General features: G+C 39.9%; 1 pseudogene across 1 annotated transcript; it reads right to left on the bottom strand.

Moving 5' to 3' along the window:
* Positions 1–24878: 24878 nt before the first annotated feature.
* Positions 24879–25364, bottom strand: LOC307096432 (ribonuclease H2 subunit C-like; annotated as a pseudogene). The gene has a single exon. The product of its transcript is annotated as a ribonuclease H2 subunit C-like (transcript).
* Positions 25365–25946: the final 582 nt, after the last annotated feature.

Raw genomic sequence — 25946 nt, 5'->3', positions numbered from 1 at the left:
AAAGAAAAGAGGAACAAACTATATATGTGGGGCGAAAACTCCAATAGAATAGCCACTAATCCCAACAAATGCCAGCAACAAGTACCTGGAGATTAATACAAACTACAAACAACACCTAATATCAAGTGAGGCGAGGGAAAACAAAGGCAAAAAAACAAACAAAAACCAAGCAAACAAGAAAACAAAACAAAAAAAGAATAAGCAAAACAATCTCACAAAAAAAGCATAAAAAAATCGATATAATCAACATTGAGGCAAAAAACCACAAAAGGAGAGAGAGAAAAACAATTTTTTGGATAGTGAAGACAGAGAAGAGAGGTGTGTATGGACTTGTAGCAGGGGATTAGAAATTAGATATATAAGTAGGGTGAAATTTTAACAGGGGGTAAAAAGAAATAATAGGGAAAATCTAAAGCAGGAAAAGGGTAAGAGAAACAGGACACCAAAAGGGGAAAAGTTAGGAAGAGAGTGATGGTATAAAGGTAGAGTGGAGATAGAGTAAAAAGATGCTAAAGGAAAGATGAATATAGAATGTAGAACACGAAAAAAGATGGCGACCGGCAGGAAGGTAGGGAGAGAGTGTGAGTGAAGAACCCATAGAGGAGAGTGTAGATGTGTGTGGTGTGTGTGTGTGTATGAGCTAGGGTCAGTTAGATTCTGCACGTCTTCCAAGGGGCTCCCTAACGGGGCAGTCCTAGACGGCGCAGCCCCGCGCACAAAGCGGACACTTCTCAGCGGCTGGTGCGGACGCGGAGACCACGCCATCTTGGGAAACAGAGCTGCCTGAGACGCGGATCCTGGCTTCTGACACAAACAAGGACCCTGCAGCCACTGGGCACAGAGAACTGCTATCACAGCTTCAGACCAACAAACAACAAGAATCAAGACTTCTCAGCAGAATTCCGTGAGTCAAAGAGCCTACCCCACTCCCAGCAGGCGCGCGGAGAGCGCCATAGTAACTGATAGACCCGCCCCTCCCCCAAGCTGCTGAGTGCTCACAGGCGCGGAGAGCGCCATAATAACTGATAGACCCGCCCCTCCCCCAAGCTGCCGAGCTTTGCACAAGGATGCGCTCCCCCCTAGGGAATTTGGCGCGCGTGCGGGACAGAAGCAGCTCCCCGTCGGGGAAATCTGTCAGTGCGCACAGAGAGCTCCCCTTCGGGGAATTTGGCTTGCGGGTCACAGCTCCCCCTTCTGGGAATCTTAGAGCGTGCACAGAAGGGCTTCCCTTTGGGGAAGTTGGCACGCAGGACAGACTCCGCCCCCCTTCCGGGACTCTGGGACAGTGCACCACGGAGCCAGCTCACCTTCAGGATTTTAAGAATGTGTGCTCTAGCCGGTTTGGCTCAGTAGAGAGAGCACACACAGGACGCAGCTCCACTTCAGGGAATTTGGCACGCCGGACACAGCTGCCTGGGATCCCTGACTCACAGCGCATTCACACTAAGAGCCAGCGAACCCAATTGTTGGTGCATGCACACACAGGGACCCTGATTCTCAACGAGAAACCACACAAGGCAACAGAGACTTTGACACTCGAGTCTTGGTGCAGACACAGGGAAACTCTGACTCCTGGCACATGCTAAGGATCTCATTTTCGGCGCATACCAACAGTGTGGTGCAGACAGGGCCCCTGATTCCAAGTGTGCACACGAGACCACACGGAACACTGGGGACACTGACCCTGGGCAAGTCTGGTTCCCACCAACCAAAGGCAGCCACACGTCCTAGTGTCAGAGCACTCCAGTGAAACTCGGGTGGAGCGAAGTCCCCACAGCACACGGCCCAGGTCCACGCAAACGGAAGCTTGAGCTTTCTGGTAATAGCCAGAATGGGGAAACGAAATAACTCACAGAGGAAAGAAAATGTGGAGTCGCCAAGAAAGGAAATTAGTGAAACTGAAGCTTGCAACATGACCGAAAAGGAGTTCAGAGTAATGGTCGTGGAATTTATACATCGGATGGATGAGAAAATCAACAACTTATGCAAGAATCAGGAAGAAATGAAAAGTGATATAGCTACAATCAAAAACAACCATGGAAAGTTTCAACAGTAGACTACAAGAAACAGAGGACCGAATTAGTGAGTTAGAAGATCAGGTACAGAAACAAGCTCAATCTGAACAGCAATTGGAGAAAAAAATTAAAAAGCAGGAGGAAAGCCTAAGGGAGCTTCGGGACAACATGAAACGAAGTAACATGCGTATAATAGGGCTGCCAGAAGGACAAGAAGAGCAGCAGGGATTAGAAAATCTATTTGAAGAAATAATGACAGAAAACTTCCCGGATATGGGAAAGATAAAAGTTATGCAAGTAAAGAGAGTCCCAAGCAGGATCAACCCCAAAAGACCCACACCAAGACATGTCATAATTTCAATGGCAAATATAAATGATAAAGAGAGAATCCTAAAGGCGGCAAGAGAGAGACAGAGAGTTACCTACAAAGGAACACCCATCAGATTGTCAAATGATTACTCATCAGAAACACAACAAGCTAGAAGTGAATGGAAGGAGGTATACAAAGTGTTGCAAAGCAAAGGACTGAATCCAAGAATACTATATCCAGCAAGACTATCAATCAAAATTGAAGGGGAAATCAGGAGCTTTGCAGACAAAAAAAGCCTCAGGGAGTTTATCACCACCAAACCAGCAATGCAAGAATTGCTAAAGGGAATACTGTAAAAAGAAGAAATAAACAGGTAGGAAGGAATACAGACACAAAAATAGATATGACTGCAAACAAATACCTTTCAGTAATAACTTTAAATGTAAACGGACTAAATGCTCCATTCAAAAGACATCGAGTAGCTGAATGGATAAAAAGACACGACCCATGTATATGCTGTCTACAAGAGACCCACCTCAGAACAAGAGACTCACACAGATTGAAAGTGAAGGGATGGAAAAATATCCTTCAGGCAAATGGAAATGAAAAAAAAGCTGGGGTAGCAATACTTATATCTGACAAAATAGACCTCAAAGTAAATGCCATAACAAGAGATAAGGAAGGCCACTTCATAATACTAAAGGGAGAAATCCAACAAGAAGAAATAATTCTGGTAAACATATACGCTCCCAATATAGGAGCATCCAAATACATAAAAAAACTCCTGGAGGATATCAAGGGAGAGATTAATAGCAATACAATCATAGTAGGAGACTTTAATACCCCACTATCACCACTGGACAAATCCTCTAAACAAAAAATCAGCAAAGAAACAGCAATCTTAAATGACTCACTAGACCAGCTGGAATTAATTGACATCTTCAGAACATTTCACCCCAAAGCCACAGAATATACATTCTTCTCAAGTGCACATGGGTCATTTTCAAAGATAGACCATATGCTGGGTCACAGGCAAAGTCTCTTCAAATTCAAGAAGATAGAAATTATATCAAGCATCTTCTCAGATCACAGTGGCATAAAACTGGAAATCAACTACAATAAATACAATCCAAAGAAATCAAACACATGGAGACTAAACAGCATGCTATTAAACAAGGACTGGGTCACCAGAGAGATCAAGGAAGAAATAAAAAAACATCATGGCAACAAATGACAATGAAAACACAACAATCCAAAATCTATGGGACACAGCAAAAGCAGTCTTGAGAGGGAAGTTCATAGCTCTACAAGCCTATTGCAAAAAACAAGAAACAATGGTAATAAATTACTTAACCCTACAACTCAAAGAGCTAGAAAAAGCGCAGCAAGAAAAGCCCAGTGTAACCAGAAGGAAGGAAATAACAAAGATCAGAGCGGAGATAAATGACATAGAGACCAAAGAAACAATACATAAGATCAACAAAACCAAGAGCTGGTTCTTTGAAAGGATAAACAAGATTGATGGACCTCTAGCCAGGCTCACCAAGAAGCAAAGAGAGAGGACCCAAATAAATAAAATCAGAAATGAAAGAGGTGAAATAACAACAGACCTTGCTGAGATACAAAGGATTGTTACAAAATACTACGAACAACTCTATTCCAACAAACTGGACAACCTGGAGGAAATGGACATATTCCTAGAAAAATATAACCTTCCAAAAATCAATCAAGAAGAATCTAAACAGCTCAATAGGCCAATATCTATGGACGAAATTGAAGCAGTCATCAAAAAGCTTCCGGCAAACAAAAGCCCGGGGCCTGATGGCTTCACAGGAGAGTTTTACCAAACATTCAAGGAAGAACTAAAACCTATCCTCCTCAGACTATTCCAAAAAATTCAAGTGGAAGGAACACTTCCAAGCTCCTTCTATGAAGCCAGCATCACCCTAATACCAAAACCAGATAAAGACAACACAATGAAAGAGAATTACAGACCAATATCCCTCATGAACATAGATGCCAAAATCCTCAACAAAATTCTAGCAAATCGGCTCCAGCAGTACATCAGAAAGATCATACACCATGACCAAGTAGGATTTATCCCAGGAATGCAAGGATGGTACAATATCCGCAAATCAATAAACGTGATACATCACATAAACAAATTGAAAGATAAAAATCACATAGTCATATCAATTGATGCAGAAAAAGCATTTGACAAAATCCAACACCCTTTCTTGATAAAAACTCTCAACAAGATGGGAATAAAAGCCTCATACCTCAACATAATACAAGCTATATATGATAAACCCACAGCAAACATCATACTCAATGGACAAAAACTAAATACATTTCCCCTAAGAACAGGAACAAGACAGGGATGCCCACTCTCACCACTTCTGTTTGACATAGTACTGGAAGTATTAGCCATTGCAATTAGACAAGAAGAAGAAATAAAAGGCATCCAAATTGGAAAAGAGCAAGTAAAGCTGTCTTTATTTGCAGACGACATGATATTGTACATAAAAAATCCAAAAGACTCCGTCAAAAAACTAATAGACTTAATAAAGGAATTCGGCAATGTAGCAGGATACAAAATTAACGCCAAGAAATCTATGGCCTTTCTATACACCAATAGTGAACTTACAGACAGAGAGGCTAAAAAGGCAATCCCATTTACCATCGCGCCAAAAAAATTAAGATACCTAGGAATAAACTTAACTAAAGAGGTAAAAGACCTATACACGGAAAACTACAGGACACTGAAAAAAGAGATAGAGGAAGACATAAACAGATGGAAGAACATACCATGTTCATGGATTGGTAGAATCAACATCATTAAAATGTCCATACTACCCAAAGCAATCTATAGATTCAATGCACTCCCCATTAAAATACCAACGGTATATTTCACAGACCTTGAAAGAACTCTCCAAAAATTCATCTGGAATAAAAAAAGACCCCGAATAGCCACAGCAATCCTGAGAAAGAAGAATAAAGTAGGAGGGATCTCAATACCAGATTTCAAGCTGTATTACAAAGCCACTGTTCTCAAAACAGCCTGGTACTGGCACAAGAACAGACATATAGATCAATGGAACAGAATAGAGAATCCAGATATTGACCCAAACCACTATGCTCAATTAATATTTGACAAAGGAGGCATGAACATACAATGGAATAAAGGCAGTCTCTTCAATAAATGGTGTTGGGAAAATTGGACAGATACATGCAAAAAAATGAAGCTTGATCACCAACTTACGCCATACACAAAAATAAACTCAAAATGGATACAGGACTTAAACATAAGACGGGAAACCATAAAAATACTAGAGCAATCCACAGGCAGCAAAATCTCAGACATATGCCCAAAGAAATTCTTCACTGACACTGCTCCTAGGGCAATGGAAGCTAAAGAGAAAATTAACAAATGGGACTACATAAAAATAAAAAGCTTTTTCACAGCAAAAGAAACCATCAACAAAACAACAAGAAGGCCCACTACATGGGAGAACATATTTGCAAATGGCATCACTGATAAAGGTTTAATCTCCAACATCTACAGGCAGCTTATACAACTTAATAAAAGGAAGATAAATGATCCAATAAAAAAATGGGCAACAGACCTAAATAGAATCTTTTCAAAAGAAGACAGAAGGAAGGCCAAGAGACACATGAAAACATGCTCAACGTCACTAATTATCCGAGAGATGCAAATCAAAACAACAATGCGGTACCATCTCACACCTGTCAGAATGGCTATCATCAACAAATCAACAAACGACAAGTGTTGGCGAGGATGCGGAGAAAAAGGAACCCTCATGCACTGCTGGTGGGAATGCAGATTGGTGCAGCCACTGTGGAGAACAGTATGGAGTTTCCTCAAAAAACTGAAAATGGAACTCCCATTTGACCCAGTAATCCCACTCCTGGGAATATATCCGAAGAAACTAGAAACACCAATCAGAAAGGATATATGCACCCCAATGTTCATAGCAGCACAATTCACCATAGCTAAGATTTGGAAACAGCCTAGGTGCCCGTCGGCAGATGACTGGATCAGAAAACTGTGGTACATCTACACAATGGAATACTATGCTGCCATAAAAAAGAAGGAATTCTCATCATTTGCAGCAACCTGGATGGAAGTGGAGAACATTATGTTAAGTGAAATAAGTCAGTCAATGAAAGAAAAATACCACATGATCTCACTCATTTATGGATAATAAAGAACATTATAAAATTGAACAAAAAGATAGATACAGAGACAGTAAAGCATCAAACAGACTGTCAAATTACAGGGGGAAGGTTAGGGAGAGGTGGGGGAGATAAGAGATCAATCAAAGGACTTGTATGCATGCATATAAGCATAACCAATGGACGCAAAACTCTGGGGGGTGAGGGCAAGTGTGGGTGTGGGGTGGGGGGGGCAATGGTAAGATATGTACACATATAATACCTTAATAAAAAAATTGGAAAGAAAAAAAAATAGAATGTAGAACACTAATCCCAAAGTAAAATAAAGAGAAAATAAAATGACACTTTTTTAAAAAAAAGGTAAAATAATAGTAGTAATAATACTGATTGAAAATAAAAATGTAATAATGAAAAAGGTAAAATCAAGTGAAGAAAAAAGAAAAAAATAGTTTCTTAAGTAAAAGATGAAAAAAAATTAAAAAATGAAAAATAAATAAATAAATAAAATGTGCAGTAGTGAAGGTCATTCACTTCCTCTATTGTTCTCTTTGGCATGCCTGTTTCCCAGTCAGGACAGTATTGCAGTTCCCTGCGTTCCACTGCTCTTCGGTGTTGTAAGCCAGTCCTGATTTTTAAGCAGGCATTGTGTCTTAATTTCTTGTATTCCTTTATTTGTGATTACACAAGAGTCAATTTGTGATTCAGCCCCTGCGTGCCAGTGTTTCTGGATTGACCTCCGGGTCTATAGGTCCTCTCTAGCCTGTGCTTAGATCCTGCTTTCCCTGTGGCACTCAATACTGGTTTGTGGGAGTGGGCTGCCCCAGAGCTGGTTCTCCAATGGTCACTCCCCGCTCTGATCCCCAGGTTCCAGAAAAACAACTTTCCCCTGCAGTCTCCTAGGGTGTCCCCAACTGGGTGATCCTATGTATTGGTCTTAGTAATCAGAAGCAAAGATTTGAAGAGGGAAAAGCGCAAGTGTGCGAACTCCCTTTTTCCCCCTTGGGTCTAAGCAGCCGGCACACTTTTAAAATATTTTTAGGCTGTCCTTTTGCATCAGATCAGAATGGGTTGCTTTTTAGAGATCCCTTCTGTTAGCAGCTCTGAGGACCCCCTTCCACATTCACGGATCATGCCAGCCCCAACAGCCACGGATTTTTCTAGGTGCAGACTTCCCCCAGTCCTCCAGCTCCTGCAGTGCGCACGTTTCTCTCTCCTGCAGGGAGCAGAGACCTCACCTTATCCCAGGCGAAATCTGACCTTTCTTTGGTGGTGTAGAGCTCCTCTGAATCCGCGTGTTTGCGCCAATTGGGGACTGGTGTTCTGGGGTTCGCAGCTGTTTGGTGGGTGTCACAGTTTTAGATTTTCAAGTTTCCAATAACATTCACTTTCCCCTTCAAGATGGTGCGGTCTCCGCGTCTGAGCCATTGGCTCCAGGAGGGAACCCAGCAGCAGTGGGGGCTGCCCGGTCAGGGGAGTTCAGTCCAGCAGTCCCCCACCTTCTACTGGAGTATAGCTGTCCCTTAACTCGCCAACAAACACTCCGCGTGTGACCCTCAGCTGTTCTTTCTTATCTGCTCTGGGACAAGGCTTGAGACACATCTTTCTATTCCGCCGCCATTTTTTTTCTTCCTAAACATTCAGTCTTTACTAAGGCCAAGTAGTAGGCCAGGATGTCCTTATCAAAAGGAGACTGGTTATCTGCAGGACTTTACTTCAAAATACTAAGAACCTTCTGTAATTCACCAATTGAAACCTGCCAAAGTCTCCAAAGAGCATCCCTATCTCTACTGACACTTCAAGTACCATTGGATCTGTTGGATCATGTGGCCCAAGTGGCAGAGCAGCTTGCACAGAGCCTGAACCTGTTGCAGATCCTTTTACTAGTATTTTTCTGGACTTTACTCGAAACCAGCAACTTTTCAGGCCACTTGGTAAATGAACTGGAGTTATACACCAAAATGAGGACTACGCTGCCACTAATATCTAAAGAGGCCCACCAGATGTTGTACCTCTTTTTGGGTTGTGGGAGGGGCCAGATGCAACATCTTATCCTTCCCCTTAGAAAGGATATCTTAACATACCCCAAACCACTGAAATCCTAGAAATTTTACTGAGATAGAAGATCCTTGAATTTTTATTTTCTACCCTCTAATAAGATGTTGCTCCACCATCTTGCCATTTACAGAATTTCTAAGCTGTTGTAATCTCAATCTTTCTTTCCCTGAACATAACATGTCTTATTTTCTATGTTTCTAAAGATCTTCTCTTTATTACTGCTTTTGAGCAATTTGATTATAATGTATCCTGCTCTAGTTTTTTTTTTTCATATTTCATGTATTTAAATTTCATTGAGCTTCTTAGATCTGAGGTTTTTAGTTTTCTTCAAATTTGGAAAAATTTCAGCCACTAGTTCTTCAAATATTTTTTTTTTGCCCCTAGCCTTGAAGCTCTGATTACATATGTATTAGGCCACTTGTTGTAGCCCCAAGCTCAGTAATGCTATGCTCATTAATTTTTTATTTTCTGTTTCATTTTGGACAGTTTCTATAGATATGTCTTCACATTTACTAATCTTCTCTTCTGCATTGTTTACTCTTCCATTAGGTCTAATCCAGTACACACTTCATTTTAGACATTGTAGTTTTCATCTCTAGAAGTTCAATTTGACTCTTTATATTTTCCATGTCTCTATTCAACTTTTAAAACATATGAAGCACAGTTCTAATAACTGTTTTATGGCTTTTTTTTTGCTAATTCTAACACAATTGTCCTCCTCATTATGGGTCATGTTTTCCTGTCTTTTTACATGTCTAGCATTCTTTTATTGGATACCAGCCATTGTGACTTTTATCTCATTGCATGTGAGATATTTTTTGTGTTCCTATAATATAGACCTTTATTCCGGGATGAAGTTAATTTACATGGAAACAGTTTTACCATTTCAAGGTCTAGCTTTTCTCATTTGTTAGGAACGTCTGAAACAGTGTTCAGTCTATTTCCCACAACTGAAACATGGTCTTTATGAGTACTCTACCCAATGTCCTGGAATTCTGAGGTTTTTCAAGCAGGCTGATTGGGAACAGGCACTATCCTGACTCTGTGTGAATGCCAAAACACTCTTGCTTCTGATCCTTTAGAGTCATACTTTCTCCAACATCAGCTAGTTTCCTTACAGGTGCTGTTTAGTATTCAGCCAAGTAGTATTGAGGAACTCTCTGTAGACATCTAGAGTTCCCTCTCTCAGCAACCCTATATTCTCTGCTACTTTTTTTCTGAGAACTCTAACCTCCTTAACTCTTTTCACAGTATTAGCTCCATCTCCTCAACTCCAGGAGTCTGTCCGACTCTGACTGGGTCCCCCCCATTCCTGTGCCACGACCTGGAAGATCTTTCAAGGTAGTAAACTGGGGCAATCATAGGGTTTACTTTATTTAATTTCCATACCTCAGACATTATTATTATTTATTTTCTGATGTCCAATATCCTAATCCTTTGAATCTGTGAATATATTGCCTTACATGGCAAAAAAGACTTTGAAGATATGGTGAAACTAAGGACCTTGAGATGATGATGAGTTATTCTGGATTGTCAGGGTAGGGCCAATGCAATTGCAAGGGGAAGCCTCTAGAATCTGGAAAAAGCAAGAAAATGAACTCTCTACCTAGTGTCCAAAAGAAACACAATCCTGCCTACACCTTGATTTTAGACCAGTAAGACCCATTTTGGACTTCTGACATTCAGAACTGTAAAATAGAAAATTTGTGTAGTTTTAAGCCACCAAGTTTGTTGTAATTTGTTTTAACGGCAATAGCAAACTAATAGTGTTGGACATAGAGGGGTTGGCTGAATTTGTCTTGGTCTATGAAGGAATCTGGGCTGATGCAAGAATTGAAACGCATGATAAAGATTCATGAGATTATCATAGCAAAGATTGGCAACTGAAATGGAATGCATCTGGACAACTAGAAATGAAAACATAAACTGATCCCTCAAATTCATGCAGAAGTCATATATTGGCTTTGACAGACTTAAAATGCAGGCACACAGACCAGCATTTCCACATCTAGATATTTCACAGAGGGCAAGGATAAATACTTTACTTCATTCTCTATTTGGGGGTGTTTTGTGAGTTCATTTACAAAGATGACTTTTCTTATAGCCAGTCTTCACAAAGAAGCGGGTTCATGGAGTATTCATTCATGTACTTATTAATGCTCTGCCAAAATATTGTTGAGCTACTAATGCTTTCACTACTGCAGACATGGTCCCTGCCCTCTAGGAAATTATGTCTACTACAAAAGACAGATAACTTTAATATAGGTATAGTGGGGCAGGATTCTTTGTCTCTTTAACTCTCTTCGTTTCTTTTCTTCTTTACTTCTATTGGAGAGAGGGCTTTTAGCATAATGATGCATCAAATTCTTGCCATCAAGGACAGTTTAATATTAGCAAGAAGCAAAGACAGTTCAATATTAACATGACTGCCATATGCTAAATGCTTTTAAAGACCCAAGGCTGCTTCTGAATGAGATTGTAAGGAGCATTGGATGGAAGGATCCACCATCACTCCTCACCCATAATGAACAATCCCTGGCCTTGGGTTAAAATCTTCAGACTATTGACAAGCCTGCAGGATGGAATTGGGACAATTTGGGAGGAAAAGAGGGAGATCAGAGACTCCCATCAGAAATGAACTTTGATTAGACTGAAAGCAACATCCATGGATACCATCTTCTTGAATCTGAGTGTGCTTATGATGGGCTATTAGTCAGAAATGAGCTCTCCTTGCAAATCACCCCAAGATGTTACGCAAAGTAAATTGTGCTAAGTATTATAAGAGTGACATAGTGACATAGGGTTCTACCTTGATGTGATCAGAGAAGTACCAAGCATGATTTCTCACCCTCCAAATCTCTTTCCACTACTAGTAAGAGCTCAGAACATGAAATTCTGCCATTGATGCCTAATGTATTTTGAGAGAGCAAGTCTCATTAGTCTTAAAAAGTTGGTGGGATGACAGATGAGATTGGTAGTAAGATGAAAGATGCAGCTCTTTGTTCTCATTTAAAAAGTCTTTGCTATTCATCAGTTATAGAGATTACAGTCTTTACTGCTGATGATGTTGTCTTTGCTCTTCAGAATTCCCTGAAGCAGAATGCACATGAAAATGTAATGTTTTGTACTTAATTCTGGACAAAGAAGAGATTGTTACTCAGGCTTTTGCTCAGTTGAAAATAAATCTAATTCCTTGGGTGATAGACCCTACTGTTAGGTAGGGTGCAAGATTTTCATTTTGTGTGCTTAAAGAAGCAGGTCCCTGAATAAAGCTAGCTACTCAGAAAAAGTGTGGCCATGACAAGCACAAAATAGTACACAGCTAGAGCATATTTAGGTGTCTACCGGGAATATTTGGCTAGATACTTTCAGTGAGGGATGCTTTTGGTGCTTCTAGAATGAGCTATATACAGATTTTGCCATCAGACTTTCTTAGAACATTAATGCTCATCTAGTCCCACATGCAAGTTTCTCTTTCGTTCCTTCTCTTGAGATGCATATCTTGGGTGGTTTCTCTGGTGTGTTCTATGTCTAAATTGCCCTCTGCCCTATCCATGGACAGAAGAAACACAGCAGAGAGTATATGGAGAAGCTCAGACAAGTCTAGCAAGTGACCCTCAGTTTTTCCCCCCACCAAGCTTCTTCCTCTTTCATCCTTCAGTCACTCTCGATCACATCAATCACAATATAAGGGACCCAAGGCTGAGTCATGTTATTAAAACAGACTATCAGTTGGCATTATCACTTGGTAACCATGCAGAAGGTAGCCAACAGCAAAGCAGTGGAATCATAGAGGCAAATTACAGGTAAATAAATGACTTCAGAGGTCCATTATTGCAACCTTGCTGACCCCCGGTCATCTGTCTTAGAGTTTCTTTTGGGTTAGGGTCTTTAGGACAACCTCAGGAACAGTTTAAGAGACTGGGCATAAAAGATCCCAGTAACTTCATTTCCTTGCTTTGCCATTCCTCTATGTTCTCAAACCGACCCCACGAAGTAGCATGATATAGAGGAAAGAACATTTGTTTATGGTTTAGGAGACTGGGTTCTAATTCCTAGTTGAATATTGTGACCCTGAACAAACCTCTTTCAATTCTTGGGCCTCAATATGTACTTCTGTAAAGTGAAGGGAAGGATAGGCTACATCACTAAGAACCTTGAAAGCTCTGACATTTCAAAAATCAAAATAAAGCACACACTTTTGTTCTACCACTTGAATCTGACCTTGAATCTGACCCCATTGTACCTAGTTTCTCCATCTATAATATGAGAGGCTGAACTATGTTGTCATGAAGAGCTCTGCCAATTCTGACACTCTATGCAACATTTCCTGGGGCCAGAACAGGTGCTGACTATCTATGACAAGGAAAATCTTCACTAGGCATTTTGGGAGCAGAAAGTTGTTTCTTGCATCCAAGTGCATGTGCTCACATGTCTGGCATAACTCATTGGGTAGGTCTAATTTTCCAAGAGTTGCATTTTTGCTTGTTTGAGTTCTTGTTCAGACAAGTCTGCAATCCATTCTGTGAATGTAATTAAACAAGCAGCTAGAGATTCTAGAGATTCTAGTTCTTCCTGAAAGAGGAAATACATTTACATTGGAAACTAGGTTCCAAGAGATGCTTCCTAGGAGCATGAGAATTCAGTCCTGTGAGGAGGTGACCACCACATAGTGTGGCAATGAGGAGTAATGAGAGGGTGGAGCTCCCACTGCACAATGTTGTCTCCTTCAGTGCTTGTCATTATGCTTCTAATGCAGCTATCATAGGAGAGGGGAGCTGGGGGGTTGGATGAAATAGGTGAAGGGATTAAGAAAAAAACAACGAAAAAAATACAGTTATAGACACAGACAATAATATGGTGATCACCAGAGAGAAAAGGGGGTGGAGGCAGGTAAAAGGGGGTGGAAGGGGGGATAAATTGGGATGGAAGGAAATTTAATTTGGCGTGGTGAAGAAAGAATACAATATACAGATGATGTATTATAGAATTATACACTTGAAATTTATATAATTTTATTAACCAATGTAACCCCATGGCTGGGGGCAGGGGGGTTGTCAATGGGGAAAAAGGAGACATGTAAAACTTTAGACAATAAATATATATATTAAAAATAAAATGTTTTCATTCATTATTTAAAGATTTCATTGAGACTGCAAAAAGGATGGTGGCCTAGAGGCCGAGAGCAGCCTACCTAAAGAGCTTACTTGGCCAGGACCATTTTAAAGAAGATTGGAATTTAAATACCTTTAGGCAGAAAAATGTCTTAACTGTGAGCCATAATCTTCACCATTCCCTTTTGTATTACATCTGGCTGTTTAACGCTGCCCCAGAATACTTAATGACAGTGACTTATTTGGTTTCTACTCCTCACTATGTAGCTCCTCCTCAACTGGGTGTTAGGTACTTGGGAAGTTGATCTTCCAGCCTAGGAAGAAAGTTCTTGGTAGTATCTTAAAGATTTAAAGATATCTAATATGTTCTAATATTTTTCTGAATTCCAAGGAAAATTCTATATCTTAGATAACCTACTTACATTGCCTCAGTCCGTTTAGAGGGTTTTAATCCCAACCCTTGGGGCCTAAATGTAAAGTTCCCCAGTGTGGATGACAGCTGGCTCTGGCACAGAGACTCAAGCAGATTCTCCTAAGCCCAGTCATGGCTGGGGAAGAGAAAGACAACTAGCAATGGCATCTGGTCACAGAGGCATTTCCCAGGCCTGGCCTTTAGCTCAAGAGAGGAAAATTGAAAAGAACATTAAAGAGTTGTTCCACGTTCTGTATCATTTCAACTTCTATTGAATGTCTCAGAGTTTGTAAAGAAGCCTCTGAAATGCCTTTTGGACATAAGGATATAGGGAGGATAAATGGTGATGGAAGGAGATTTGACTTGGGGTGTTGAACACACAATACAATTGACAAATAATGTATTATAGAATTTTATACCTGGAACCTATATGATTTTATTAACCAATATCACCCCAATAAACCCAATAAAAAAGAAACAAATAGTAACATTTTTTTTTCTTGGAGTGAGAATTCATCCAGGTCATGTGCAAAAGGTTTTTTTTGTTGTTGTTGTTGTTTTTTTTCAGATTACCAATCACTTAAATGCTTAACTTGTTTTTCCAGCTTTCCACCTCAAAGTTCCCTCCAAGTCAGCCTGGAGACACTTGACAGGAGACAGTGTATTTTTCAGGCTTGTCCTGTTTCCCAAGTAAACCTGTCGCTCACCTCCTGCTCCAGAGAGAACAGGCACAGGAAAGTGAGGCTGCAGCTAGCTGTAGGGAAGTTGTTAATGGCAGAAGAGTTCTAAGAACAAAACGAGACCATCTTAGTATCAGAATTTCAATTTTTACTACCATCTATGCAGTCTCTGCTCACCCCATTTTATTGGTATTTTATCTTTCTTTTCTGGATAAGGCTGATGAAAACAATGCTATTCCCCAGCAGAGCAGGCCTACAGAAATACCTGAAGGTTTAGAACATTTATCCACAGTGATTGGCACTCACCTCTGCCTCCTAGCCCTGCTGCCCTCTCTCCAATTTCCATCTTTAGTTCCCTCACTCATCAGAAAAAAAAATGTCAATAATGTTCAAAGAACACAGACACCTACATAATTCATTTAATAGGTTCTCAGGCTGTTTTTCAATAAAAAAGAAACGTTTGGGGTCCTAAAGAGCATGGCTCAACTCCCCAGGTAACTTTTCACCTAATCCCTAAATATATGTTCACTAAGGTTCTACCTCTGGCCACCTTTTCTTGTCACCCTTTGTACCACAAATACCATCTTTATGACTCTAAGAAGTCATGAATTGTAAGACATATTTACCATCCTGGAGATCTTCATTTTCTTGTTTAGATCAAAATTTCTATCTGGTATAATTCTCTTTTAGGATGAAGAACTTCCTTTAACACTTTTTGTATAACAGATCGATTAGCTATGAAATTTGTTAGGTTTTGTTATGGGATAGTCTTAATTTTGCCTTTATTCTTGAAAGATTTATTCTTAACGATATTTGGAATTTTTAAAACAAGTTTATTTCTGACTTATATTGTTTTTGTCCAGAAGTCTATAGTCATTTTTTTTTTGGTTCTCTTTTATGGTATTTCTTTTTAATCTCTTGTTACTTTTGAATTTTTCTCTTTATTGTGGCTTTTCAGAAATTTTATTATGATGTGTCTTTGTGTTGTTGTTTTTGTATTTATTCCAATTGATTCATTGGAATTCTTGGATCTGTGAGTTTATAATTTATTTCAAATTCAGAAAAAATTTTGGCCAATATTTCTTAAAATATATTTTCCAATTTTCCCTTTTGCTTCTTTCTAAGATTCCAATTAAACATATATATTAGATTGCTTGGTATTGTTCTTCAGGTTTCTGTTCTTAGGTGTTGTGTTTGGTTTTGGGTGTTTGGTGTTTTTTGTTTGTTTGTTTATTTTTGGCTTTTCTTTCTCTGTGCTTCATTTTAGTTAGATTTTATTGCTATGTCATCAGAGAAACTGATCTTTTCTACTGCAATGTTTCATTTACCATTCAGGTACAAACCTTTCAACAGTATACTTCTATTTCAAATATTGCTACTTTTGTATTTGCTATTGTATTTTTCAGATTTAGAAGTTGCACTTGACTTTTTTTTATAATTTGCCATTCTCCCCTCATTATGTTCATATATTTTACTTTATTTTATTGACCATGTTTAAAATAGCTATTTTAAAGTTATTTTTAACTAATTGATTGACTTTTCTTTTAATTGTGGGTTTATGTTTTTTGCAAGTCCAAATTTTGAATTGAGAATAGTTTTTAAGTATCTGGACTTGTTGTCTTCCTTAAAAGAATGTTGAGATTTGTCTGGTAGGCAGTTATGTCACCAATAGCTCATTATGATACTTTTCAGTCTTGTTTTGAAATTCTGTTAAAGAAACTCTATTATAGACTTTATTCAGCGTTTATTAGGCTTTAATACAAGATGTACCTCTTCTTGAGCCTCTATTGTCATTATGCAGAAGGTATTCAACAAGTTCATTTTCCATTATCTGTTTGGAACTCAAATGTCTCCTATCCTTGTGTGAGCTATGTGAATTTTTCAGCTTACATCACCCTGGTAATTTTTCTTTACCCCATAGAATTTCACTATATGTGTATGTGTGTGTGGCTTAGTATTCAAAAACAGACTCCAGGGTACCCCTATGCAAATTTCCTAAGGTCTCTTCCTGAAAGTCTCCCTCCTCTCCTATGCTTTGTCTCACAAATTTGACTCACTTCAACTTTCCTAAACTCCAGTCTCTGTCTCCTGAACTCAGTGTGTCTCCTATGCTCTGCTTGAGTTCCCTCTCCTTGCACTATGGACAAGAAAGTAGGGTTCAGGTTGATTGTTCTAGTTTCTCATGGATCACATTCCTATGCCTAGAACAATGAATACACTTCTTCTTAACCTTGGCATTATTAAAATTTCATTATTTGTTATGGGGAGTTGTCCGTACATTGTAGGATGCTCAGAAGTGTCTAGACTCCACCCAATAGATGCCAGTAGCACTCCTCCATTTGTTCCAACTAAAAATATCTCCAGGCATGACCACGTGTCCCCTGGAAGGCAAAATCCTCAATTGAGAATCAGTGCTCTAGAGAATGACAGAACGCTGAGGGTGGGTTGAATCTCAGGGCATCAGATTGACCCATAAATTCCTTATGGCACCTGCTTTTGCACCTTTCACCTAGATGTGTTAGGAGCAGTTGAGAAAAGAGCTGAGTAATCTGGAAGTCAATAGACATATGCAAAATGGAAAAGGAAATAGTAAGTTATTCTAGGTATTGGAGGTTTCTCCTCTCCCTGCAAGCCAGAAGAGATTTCTATTGTATAGTATATATACTGCTGTCTTTAGATTCAGATAGACCTTTTTTAATTATAACTCTAACACTGTTTAGTTGTTCAGTCCTGGCCAACTGACATTACTTCTCTGAATCCCAGTATATATATAATCTTTATATATATAATCTTTATATGTATAATCTTTATATATATATACATAAACTTTGATTTTAATTTTCATATTTATAATTACAACTTTTTACTAACAAGTGAATAACTTTTATTTATTTTTATTATTATTTTTAAATATTCACCCAAATATTTTTTTTCATTTTAGAGAGAGAGAGCATCTATGTGAGAGAGAAACATCGTTCTGTTACCTCCTGTATGTGCCCCAACCGGGAATCAAACCCTCAACCTTTCAGGTCTATGGAATGATGCTCTAACCAACTGAGCCATCCAGCTGGGACTAACAAGTGCATATCTTTTAATTGCCATGCTCTTTTATCTGCTGAGCACCTTGATGAAGTTAACTAAGTAAGTGTGGGTGTTGTAGCCAGTGAGAATGAAAATAAAATGGATAAGAAGAATTTGACTTGTCAGAATGGCTATCATCAACAAACAACAAGTGCTGGTGAGGATGTGGAGAAAAGGGAATCCTCATATATTGCTGGTGGGAATGCATACTGGTGCAGCCTCTGTGGAAAACAGTATGGAGTTTCCTCAAAAAATTAAAAATAGAACTCCCATTTGACCCAGTGATCCCACTTCTAGGAATATATCCTAAGAAACCTGAAACACTCATCAGAAAGAATATATGTACCCCTGTGTTCATAGCAGTGAAATTTACAATAGCTAAGACTTCGAAACTGCCTAAGTGCCCATCAGCAGATGAGTGGCTAAAAAAAATAAAACAACAACTATGGTACATTTACACAATGGAATACTATGCAACAATAAAAAAGAAAGAACTCTCACCATTTGCAACAGCATGGATGGACCTGGAGAATACTATGCTGAGCAAAATAAGCCAATCAGAGAAATATAAGTATCATTCATATGTGGAATCTAATGAACCAAATAAACTGATGATCAAAAATAGACCCAGAGTCATAGAAGCATGAACAGACTGTTGAACCGCAGAGAGAAGGCAGGGGAGGGTGAGTAGGAAGAGATCAACAAATGAACTTGTATGCATATATGCATAACCTGTGGACACAGACAATGGGGTGGTGAGGGCCTGCGGGGAGGAGGATGGGAGAGGGCTGGAAGAGGTTTATGGGGGAAAAAAGAGAACCTATGTAATACTTTCAACAATAAAGATTAAAAAAAGAATTTGAAGTTCCCAAGGGCTCTCTGGAGGAGAAGGAAAAAGAAACTGAGAAGGAAGGAGGAGAAGAAAGACAGTAAGATGTAGTGCACAGTGTAACCCCATCCCTATGATTGCCAGAGTTGCAATAAAGTTACTATATTCACAAATATTTTGTGCAAGAGGCATGGTTTAGGAATTTGCATGTGTTTCTGGAAAATGAACAGAAAACTGAATTTCACATGAAGGTTGTCACTGTGAGGACAGAGATGATGTGAGAGAAAGCAGAAGCCCAGGAGACAAAGGAAGCCACAGAAAATGTGGGTTGAAGTTTCAACTTCCACTGATAGTGGATTTTGAGGTTTGTAGTTAATTTTACCTGGAGCCAAAAGTAATGGAGGCTGTAAGTGACATTTACAATACATGCTAAAATGCGAGTAAAAATACTTCAAAAGATTATATGAGAATGAGAGCTAATATAAGTAAAGAGGACACGTGAAAACAGGTCTGGCACATATATAAAATTTCATAAGTGGTAACTATTATTAAGTTGAATATTACTGAATTTTAGTTGGTGAAGGTTTAATCAAATATACCATTTTGTCACTTTTTTCCTTTGATAGTGCTATTCGACCCACTTTTTACAGTAAGACTTCTCCTTCCTATAATCTTCACCTCTACCTGCTCTATCTACAGAGGGTTATCAGTCTGAGACCTCTCAGCACTAAAGAAATAACCTTGAGGACTCAGGGTTTCTTTTCTTCTAATCCAGTTCCTCTTGATGACCATGACAGAATTTCATTGATGTGCATCTTCCTGTTGTACCTGTAAAAGATTATCCACTGTGCATTTGCCCCTTCCCCAAACCTCCAGCCCTTTAATCTTTGCGTTCCACCATCAGTTAAAATCAGAAACCTTGAATCTGTCTTGTTCACTAGGTCCTATATTAAGACATATAAAAATCTTGACAACTACATTTTTATTAAATTTGTTTTCCTGGGTTTTACTCATAACACTAAAATTCATCCCCAATATGCCATAATTTTAAAAAAATATCAGTGTGCTTTTACAGTTACTATAGCAGTAAAGTTTGCACTCAACACTATTATTACAATTTTCTTTTACTTAGGTTCATGTTTTAAAGACAGGGAAGCAAAGAAGTAAATAAGATTATTGCCATTATCACTACTGCAATTTTTTCTGTCCTTGAAACTCACAACCAGTGATACATAAAACAACAGGTTGCCTGAAAACACATAAAAGCCCTTCTCGGAAAAAGTGAGCTTTTTGTTTCCATCATGGTGAAACTCAGGTCCTTTGATAGGATGACTGATGACAAAAGATAGAAAAGCCTGAAAAGGTTTACCTTTGTGCACTCTACACCAGCACCTGTGAACACATGAATATGAATAGTGGTCTGACTCCTCTAAACTTCCCAAGATCAAGTGACCCAGACTACAATTTGCTACTGATGGATGGAGCAACCCTGGGATCAGGCTTGCTGATGGGACAGGGGAGTGGCTCAACAGTTTTTTATGCTTGCTATATTTACTTGCTAGTCTCAGTTCCTATGGATTCTGAACCTCCTATAATCCTCCTTCCTATATGCCTGCAAAGGAGCAGGGATTATCTGTGTAGATAGAATTAGTTTGGGGATTTGCTTTTTGGATAATCCAAGCTAGAAATGGGATATTCTATCTGAAGCAACACAGGGGACATTAGACAAGAAAATTAATCAATGCTAATGGAAAAGTTCAGAAGGTCAGTGCTTTGAGATTTAATATCAGTGGGAGACAGTCTATGGAAAACAAGTGGGTGGGTCTTGTTGGGTTTTTGCTAATAGCCTTGTAGGGAGGTAGATGCATGGTGTGTGAGTTGAATGGTTTGGCTATTTTCCCTAAGCATCTAAGAGATTTATTACTTCAACTCTATATATCTACTGCCAGCAAGTGTCTACTCACCACACCTAACACTAGGACTCCTTCAGGAGAGGAAAAAAAGAAGCTCATTTAAAACAGACTCTCTTTTACTGTTTCCTTCCAAGAGTAAAACCCATTAATCAATACCATCATTTTCAACTACCCTATTTTCTCCCCGTCCTCAAATTTGTTTAAATATCCCCAAACAGTAACTTTTTGTAAAATATCATTTTATTTTTTGAAGGGATCTATTACATTTAAACTATAAGGGCTTATCAAATATTTCTTTGTACTTCAAATTTTTTCTCAGGATAGAAGCGAAACTAAAAGAGCTAAGCAGTTATAAAGCCAGGAAGAATTAAAAACTCTATTTCCATTTTATCATGTTGGAAGCCCCTGAAAAATTGATTTTTGAAAGCTTGGCACAGGGCTTCTATAGAATCGACTCTAGATGATGTTTTCATTAAACCTGGATCACAAATACTGAAACCCAAAGGGGGAAATAGATTAGAGCATTAAAAATATTTCAAATGTTGCATACAAAAAAATCATAGATGTGTGAATGGTGCAACTTTGTGTATGGAGATGAATATATAATCTGAAAATACAGACTCATGTTAATTTAATTAGTATAAGATATGCTTCTCCATGGCAGTGCAGATTCAAGAACAGTTAATAAGGTTGGTAATATTTGGCTCTGTGTCCCACAGATTTTAGTTTAGTAAACTACAACCTTTTCCTTCAGTCTAGGTTTCTCATTTTTCCTTATAATCCATAGGGTTCTTTATTGGAACAAACTATCACTCTCTGGAGTTTTGCTCTTGCTCTGCTGGTCCTCAACTCTGGGGTTCCACTTCCAATGTTCTACTTCACCACTCTCAAAGTTGGAAGACAATTAATGTATCTTAGCAATCTCAGACTTGTTGGCCAAATACAGATTGTCTAGCATTCTAGAGATTACAACATTTAAGTTCCTTCTGTTCACCCTCCCACCCTCAAGAGTAACTTTCAACTTTATAGTCTTCTTTGAGGAACATTGGACAAGTTGACCATAAACCATTGTGGAGACATTTTAGTGGCACCTCTCCATGGTGTCCTGGGATTATTCCTTCCTGACCTGGAACCACAGTACAGGATGTTTTGACTTTCTGAACCTATTTTGAGTTATCTGACTTTTAAAGAAATTATTCCATCTTCCTACCAGAGGTCTTATTGGAAGTCTTTTTGTAAATTGTTTTTCAGTGTTTAAATATCTTTTCCCATTTTTACCAAGTGGCCTCTTAGAAATGGAAGTCCATTTGGCTATACCTAATATCCTGAAGTTTCAAATTTGACCAACATAGGACCTTTCTTTTTCTTTTAATATATATTTTTATTGATTTCAGAGAAGAAGAGAGAGAGAAACATCAATGATGAGAGAGAATCATCTATTTCTGCCTCCTGAATGCCCCCTATTGGGGATCAAGCCTGCAACCCAAGCCTGTGCCCCTATGGGGAATTGAACCATGGCCTCCTGGTTCATAGGTCAACACTCAACCACTGAGCCACAGCCACACCACACCTAACACTAGGACTAAGGCAAGGACCTTTATGTAGTCTCCCAACCCCATGAAACTTCTACAGTCTCTGTAAAGCTTTCACATTTGCCCAAGATCTCCCCTTTTAAATGATGACCTTGAGAGCATTCCTTTGACCTCAATATCAACTCGGAATGTAGTTCCTTTGTATAAAGTAGCTACTTAAATATTTGCTGAATTAACCAATCAATGATGAAATGATGAGAGGAAGGAATGCTTGAAACAGATTTCCAAGTGTCAAACAGTACTGAACAGGCAGTAGTGAGCCAAGACAAAGGTTCACTTTAGGGTTCATTCTTCTCAATCTTTCTCTTTTTGTGTGTTTTCAAAACTTTAGTAGAGGGAGCCCTGACAAGACATCTATATTAAAGGTATGCTCTACTCTGACTGGGTGGCTGTAGCTGTTTCAAAATTGACAGTGTTTTAATCCAGTAGAAAGCTTTCCAGATCCAAATCATTAGCCACTCTATCAGTCTTGAATTTGGTCCCATAATCACTCCATGATTTCAAGATAACCACAGATTTTTACTCACATACTCTACCACTGATTTACAGTGCCAAGCTTAAGGGATCAAATCCTACATTAAAAATATGGCAAAAAATATGGCAGGATTAACTTCACTCTATGTGCTGATCTCGTACCTTAATTATTTTACCATATCTTCATCAAAGCCATTGAGTTCAGGTCAAAGAGAAAGCAAGATATATTTATGGTCTCAACCTACTTTCTTAAGGGCCAGCCAGATGTGGAACTAATGCTTTTCTACTATTTTGACTTCCTGCAACTACATCATTGTTTCTGAAACACCAGGGCTAAATTCTGACTGCTGATACACCCAGCCAACAAATAGCAAGGATTATCATAAGAACAATATAACCGAAGGGTTGTGCAAGAATTACTTGTCCTGTAATTTGGATAATGCCTTCTCAATATCCACTTCCTTCCTTTTCTCTTTATTTAATTTAATTTTTTATATTTCTTTATTGATTAAGGTGTTACATATGTGTCCTTATTCCCCCACTACCCCCCTATCCACCCCACTCATGCCCTCACCCCTATGCTATCTCTGTCCATTGGTTATGCTTATATGCATGCATACAAGTCTTTTGGTTGATATCTCCCCCTTACCCCACCCTCCCCTACCTTCCCTCTGAGGTTTGAGCATCTGATCGATGCTTCTTTGTCTCTAGATCTGTTTTTGTTCATCAGTTTATGTTGTTCATTATAATCCGCAAATGAGTGAGATAATGTGATATTTATCTTTCTCTGACTGACTTATTTCACTTAGCATAATGCTCTCCAGCTCCATCCATGCTGTTGCAAATGGTAGGAGTTCCTTCCTTTTTACAACAGCACAGTATTACATTGTGTAGATGTACCATGGTTTTTTAATCCACTCATCTGCTGATGGGCACTTAGGCTGTTTCCAAATCTTAGCTATGGTAAATTGTGCTGCTATGAACTAGGGGTACATATGTCCTTTATAATTGGTGTTTCTAGTTTCTTGGGATATATTCCTAGAAGTGGGATCACTGGGTCAAATGGGAGTTCCATATTTAAGTTTTTGAGGACACTCCATACTGTTTTCCACAGAGGCTGCACCAGTATGCATTCCCACCAGCAATGCACGAGGGTTCCTTTTTCTCCACATCCTCACCAGCACTTGTCATTTGTTGATTTGTTGATGATAGCTATTCTGACAGGTGTGAGATGGTACTGCATTGTCGTTTTGATTTGCATCTCTTGGATATTAGTGACTTTTAGCGTGTTTTCATATGCCTCTTGGCCTTCCTTCTGTCTTCTTTTGAGAAGTATCTATTTAGGTCTGTTGCCCAATATTTGATTAGGTTGTTTATCTTCCTTTTGTTAATTTGTATGAATTCCCTGTAAATGTTGGAGATTAAACCCTTATTGGTGATAATATTGGCAAATAAGTTCTCCCATGCAGTGGGCTTTCTTGTTGTTTTATTGATGGTTTCTTTTGCTGTGCAGAAGCTTTTTATTTTGATGTAGTCCCATTTGTTTATTTTCTCTTTAGTTTCCATTGCCCTAGACAGTGATGGGCAACCTTTTGAGCTTGGTGTGTCAAACTTCGCCAAAAAACTGATCATAACTCGGGTAGTGTGTCACTTTGAGGAAAAAAGATTATTTCGCAAATGTTTCATCCTCAGGAGCAGCAAATGTTTCATCCTTGGCATGCGGCCACCTCAGCGGCCGCGTGTCATCAGAAATGGCTACCCGTGTCAGTGCTGACACGCGTGTCATAGGTTCGCCATCACTGCCCTAGGAGCAGTATCAGTGAAGAAATTGCTTTGGTATATGTCTGAGATTTTTCTGCCTGTGGATTTCTCTAATATTTTTATGGTTTCCCATCTTATGTTTAAACTAGAGGCCCAGTGCATGATTGAATCATGCACGTGTAGGGTCCCCTACACGCTTTCGCTTTTCACGGTGGAGCTGGGTGCCTGTCCACTCGTGCACCAGGCCTTTCAGAAGCCTCCGGCTCGGTGGAGGCTTCTAAAAGGCCTGGTGCCGGAGCAGACAGGCACCCAGGTCCCCCACTTTTGTTTTTTTTGTTTTTGTTTTTGCTGTGAAAGAGCTCATTTATTGGGGTGGTGGACTCAGTGGATCCAAAGTGGAGAGCTGGTGAAGGGATCGGTGGCTTCCAGTTTCAAGCGCTGGTTCTCAGTCCTGCGGCACCTGTTTATGATCGCTTCGGTGAGGCTGGGCCAGGTCAGGGCCGCATGCACTTTGGCATCCGGGCCAGGGATGCTCTCCAGGCCCCACAGGGTGAAGCGGCTGAAACTGGCGGAGGCACGAATAAAGCGGTCGAAGTCCCACTCCAGCGCCTCCGGGGGTTCCACCAGCTCCTGCTCCTCCTTGTCGGATCCCGCTGAAAAGTCCTGCTTCCCCACCGACTGCTCTTCCATCACCATCACTATCCCAGCAGGCCAGGCGGCACCTCCACCTCCTCGCCCCTCAGACTGCGGCCCCGAAACGACACTTCGAGTCCATCGGGACCCTGACGGATGGCCGGGGTGAAAAAGCGCCCCACAGGGGCGGGCCGGTTAACCCGGACTTCACAGGGCAGGAGGTGCAGCGTGTGCACAGAGTGACGGGGCGTAGGTGGATGCGGTGCTTCTCCATGTCTTCCTTGTCGCTGCTCTCCATCCTCTGCCGGGTTTCTGTGGTTTCCGTGGCTCGCTGACTGAGGCCAGAGCTCGCTCCCCCACTTTTGATGATCCGCGGCCGCTGAGGGGGTCTCCCCTGCTGTTGAGAGGCGCAGGGGGTGGGACCCCCTCAGCGGCCCAGATCTGGCCTTTGAGAGGCACAGGGGGCGGGAGTCCCGCCCCCTGCGCCTCTCAACAGCAGCTTAGCCCTGCTCAGTGGCAGCGGATCCGGATCCGTGCCTCTCAATGGCCGGATAGGCCACCCTGAGTCCTGCCCCCCAGCCTCCGCCGCCCAATTGTGGGCGTAGCGGAGTGATGGTAATTTACATGGTACGCTATTATTAGATAGGATTCTTTATCGATTTTGAGTATATTTTTGTGTATGGTGTAAATTGGTGGTCTAGTTTCATTTTTTATGCATGTATCTGTCCAATTTTCCCAACACCATTTATTGAAGAGACTGCCTTGACTCCATTATATGTTCATGCCTCCTTTGTCGAATATTAATTGAGCATAGTGGCTGGGTCGATTTCTGGGTTCTCTATTCTATTCTATTGATCTATATGTCTGTTCTTGTGCCAGT

The sequence above is a fragment of the Cnephaeus nilssonii genome (assembly GCF_951640355.1).
Source record: "Cnephaeus nilssonii genome assembly, chromosome: X".
In the NCBI taxonomy this organism is placed as follows: domain Eukaryota; kingdom Metazoa; phylum Chordata; class Mammalia; order Chiroptera; family Vespertilionidae; genus Cnephaeus; species Cnephaeus nilssonii.
This window is presented reverse-complemented; position numbering and strand designations above follow the sequence as displayed.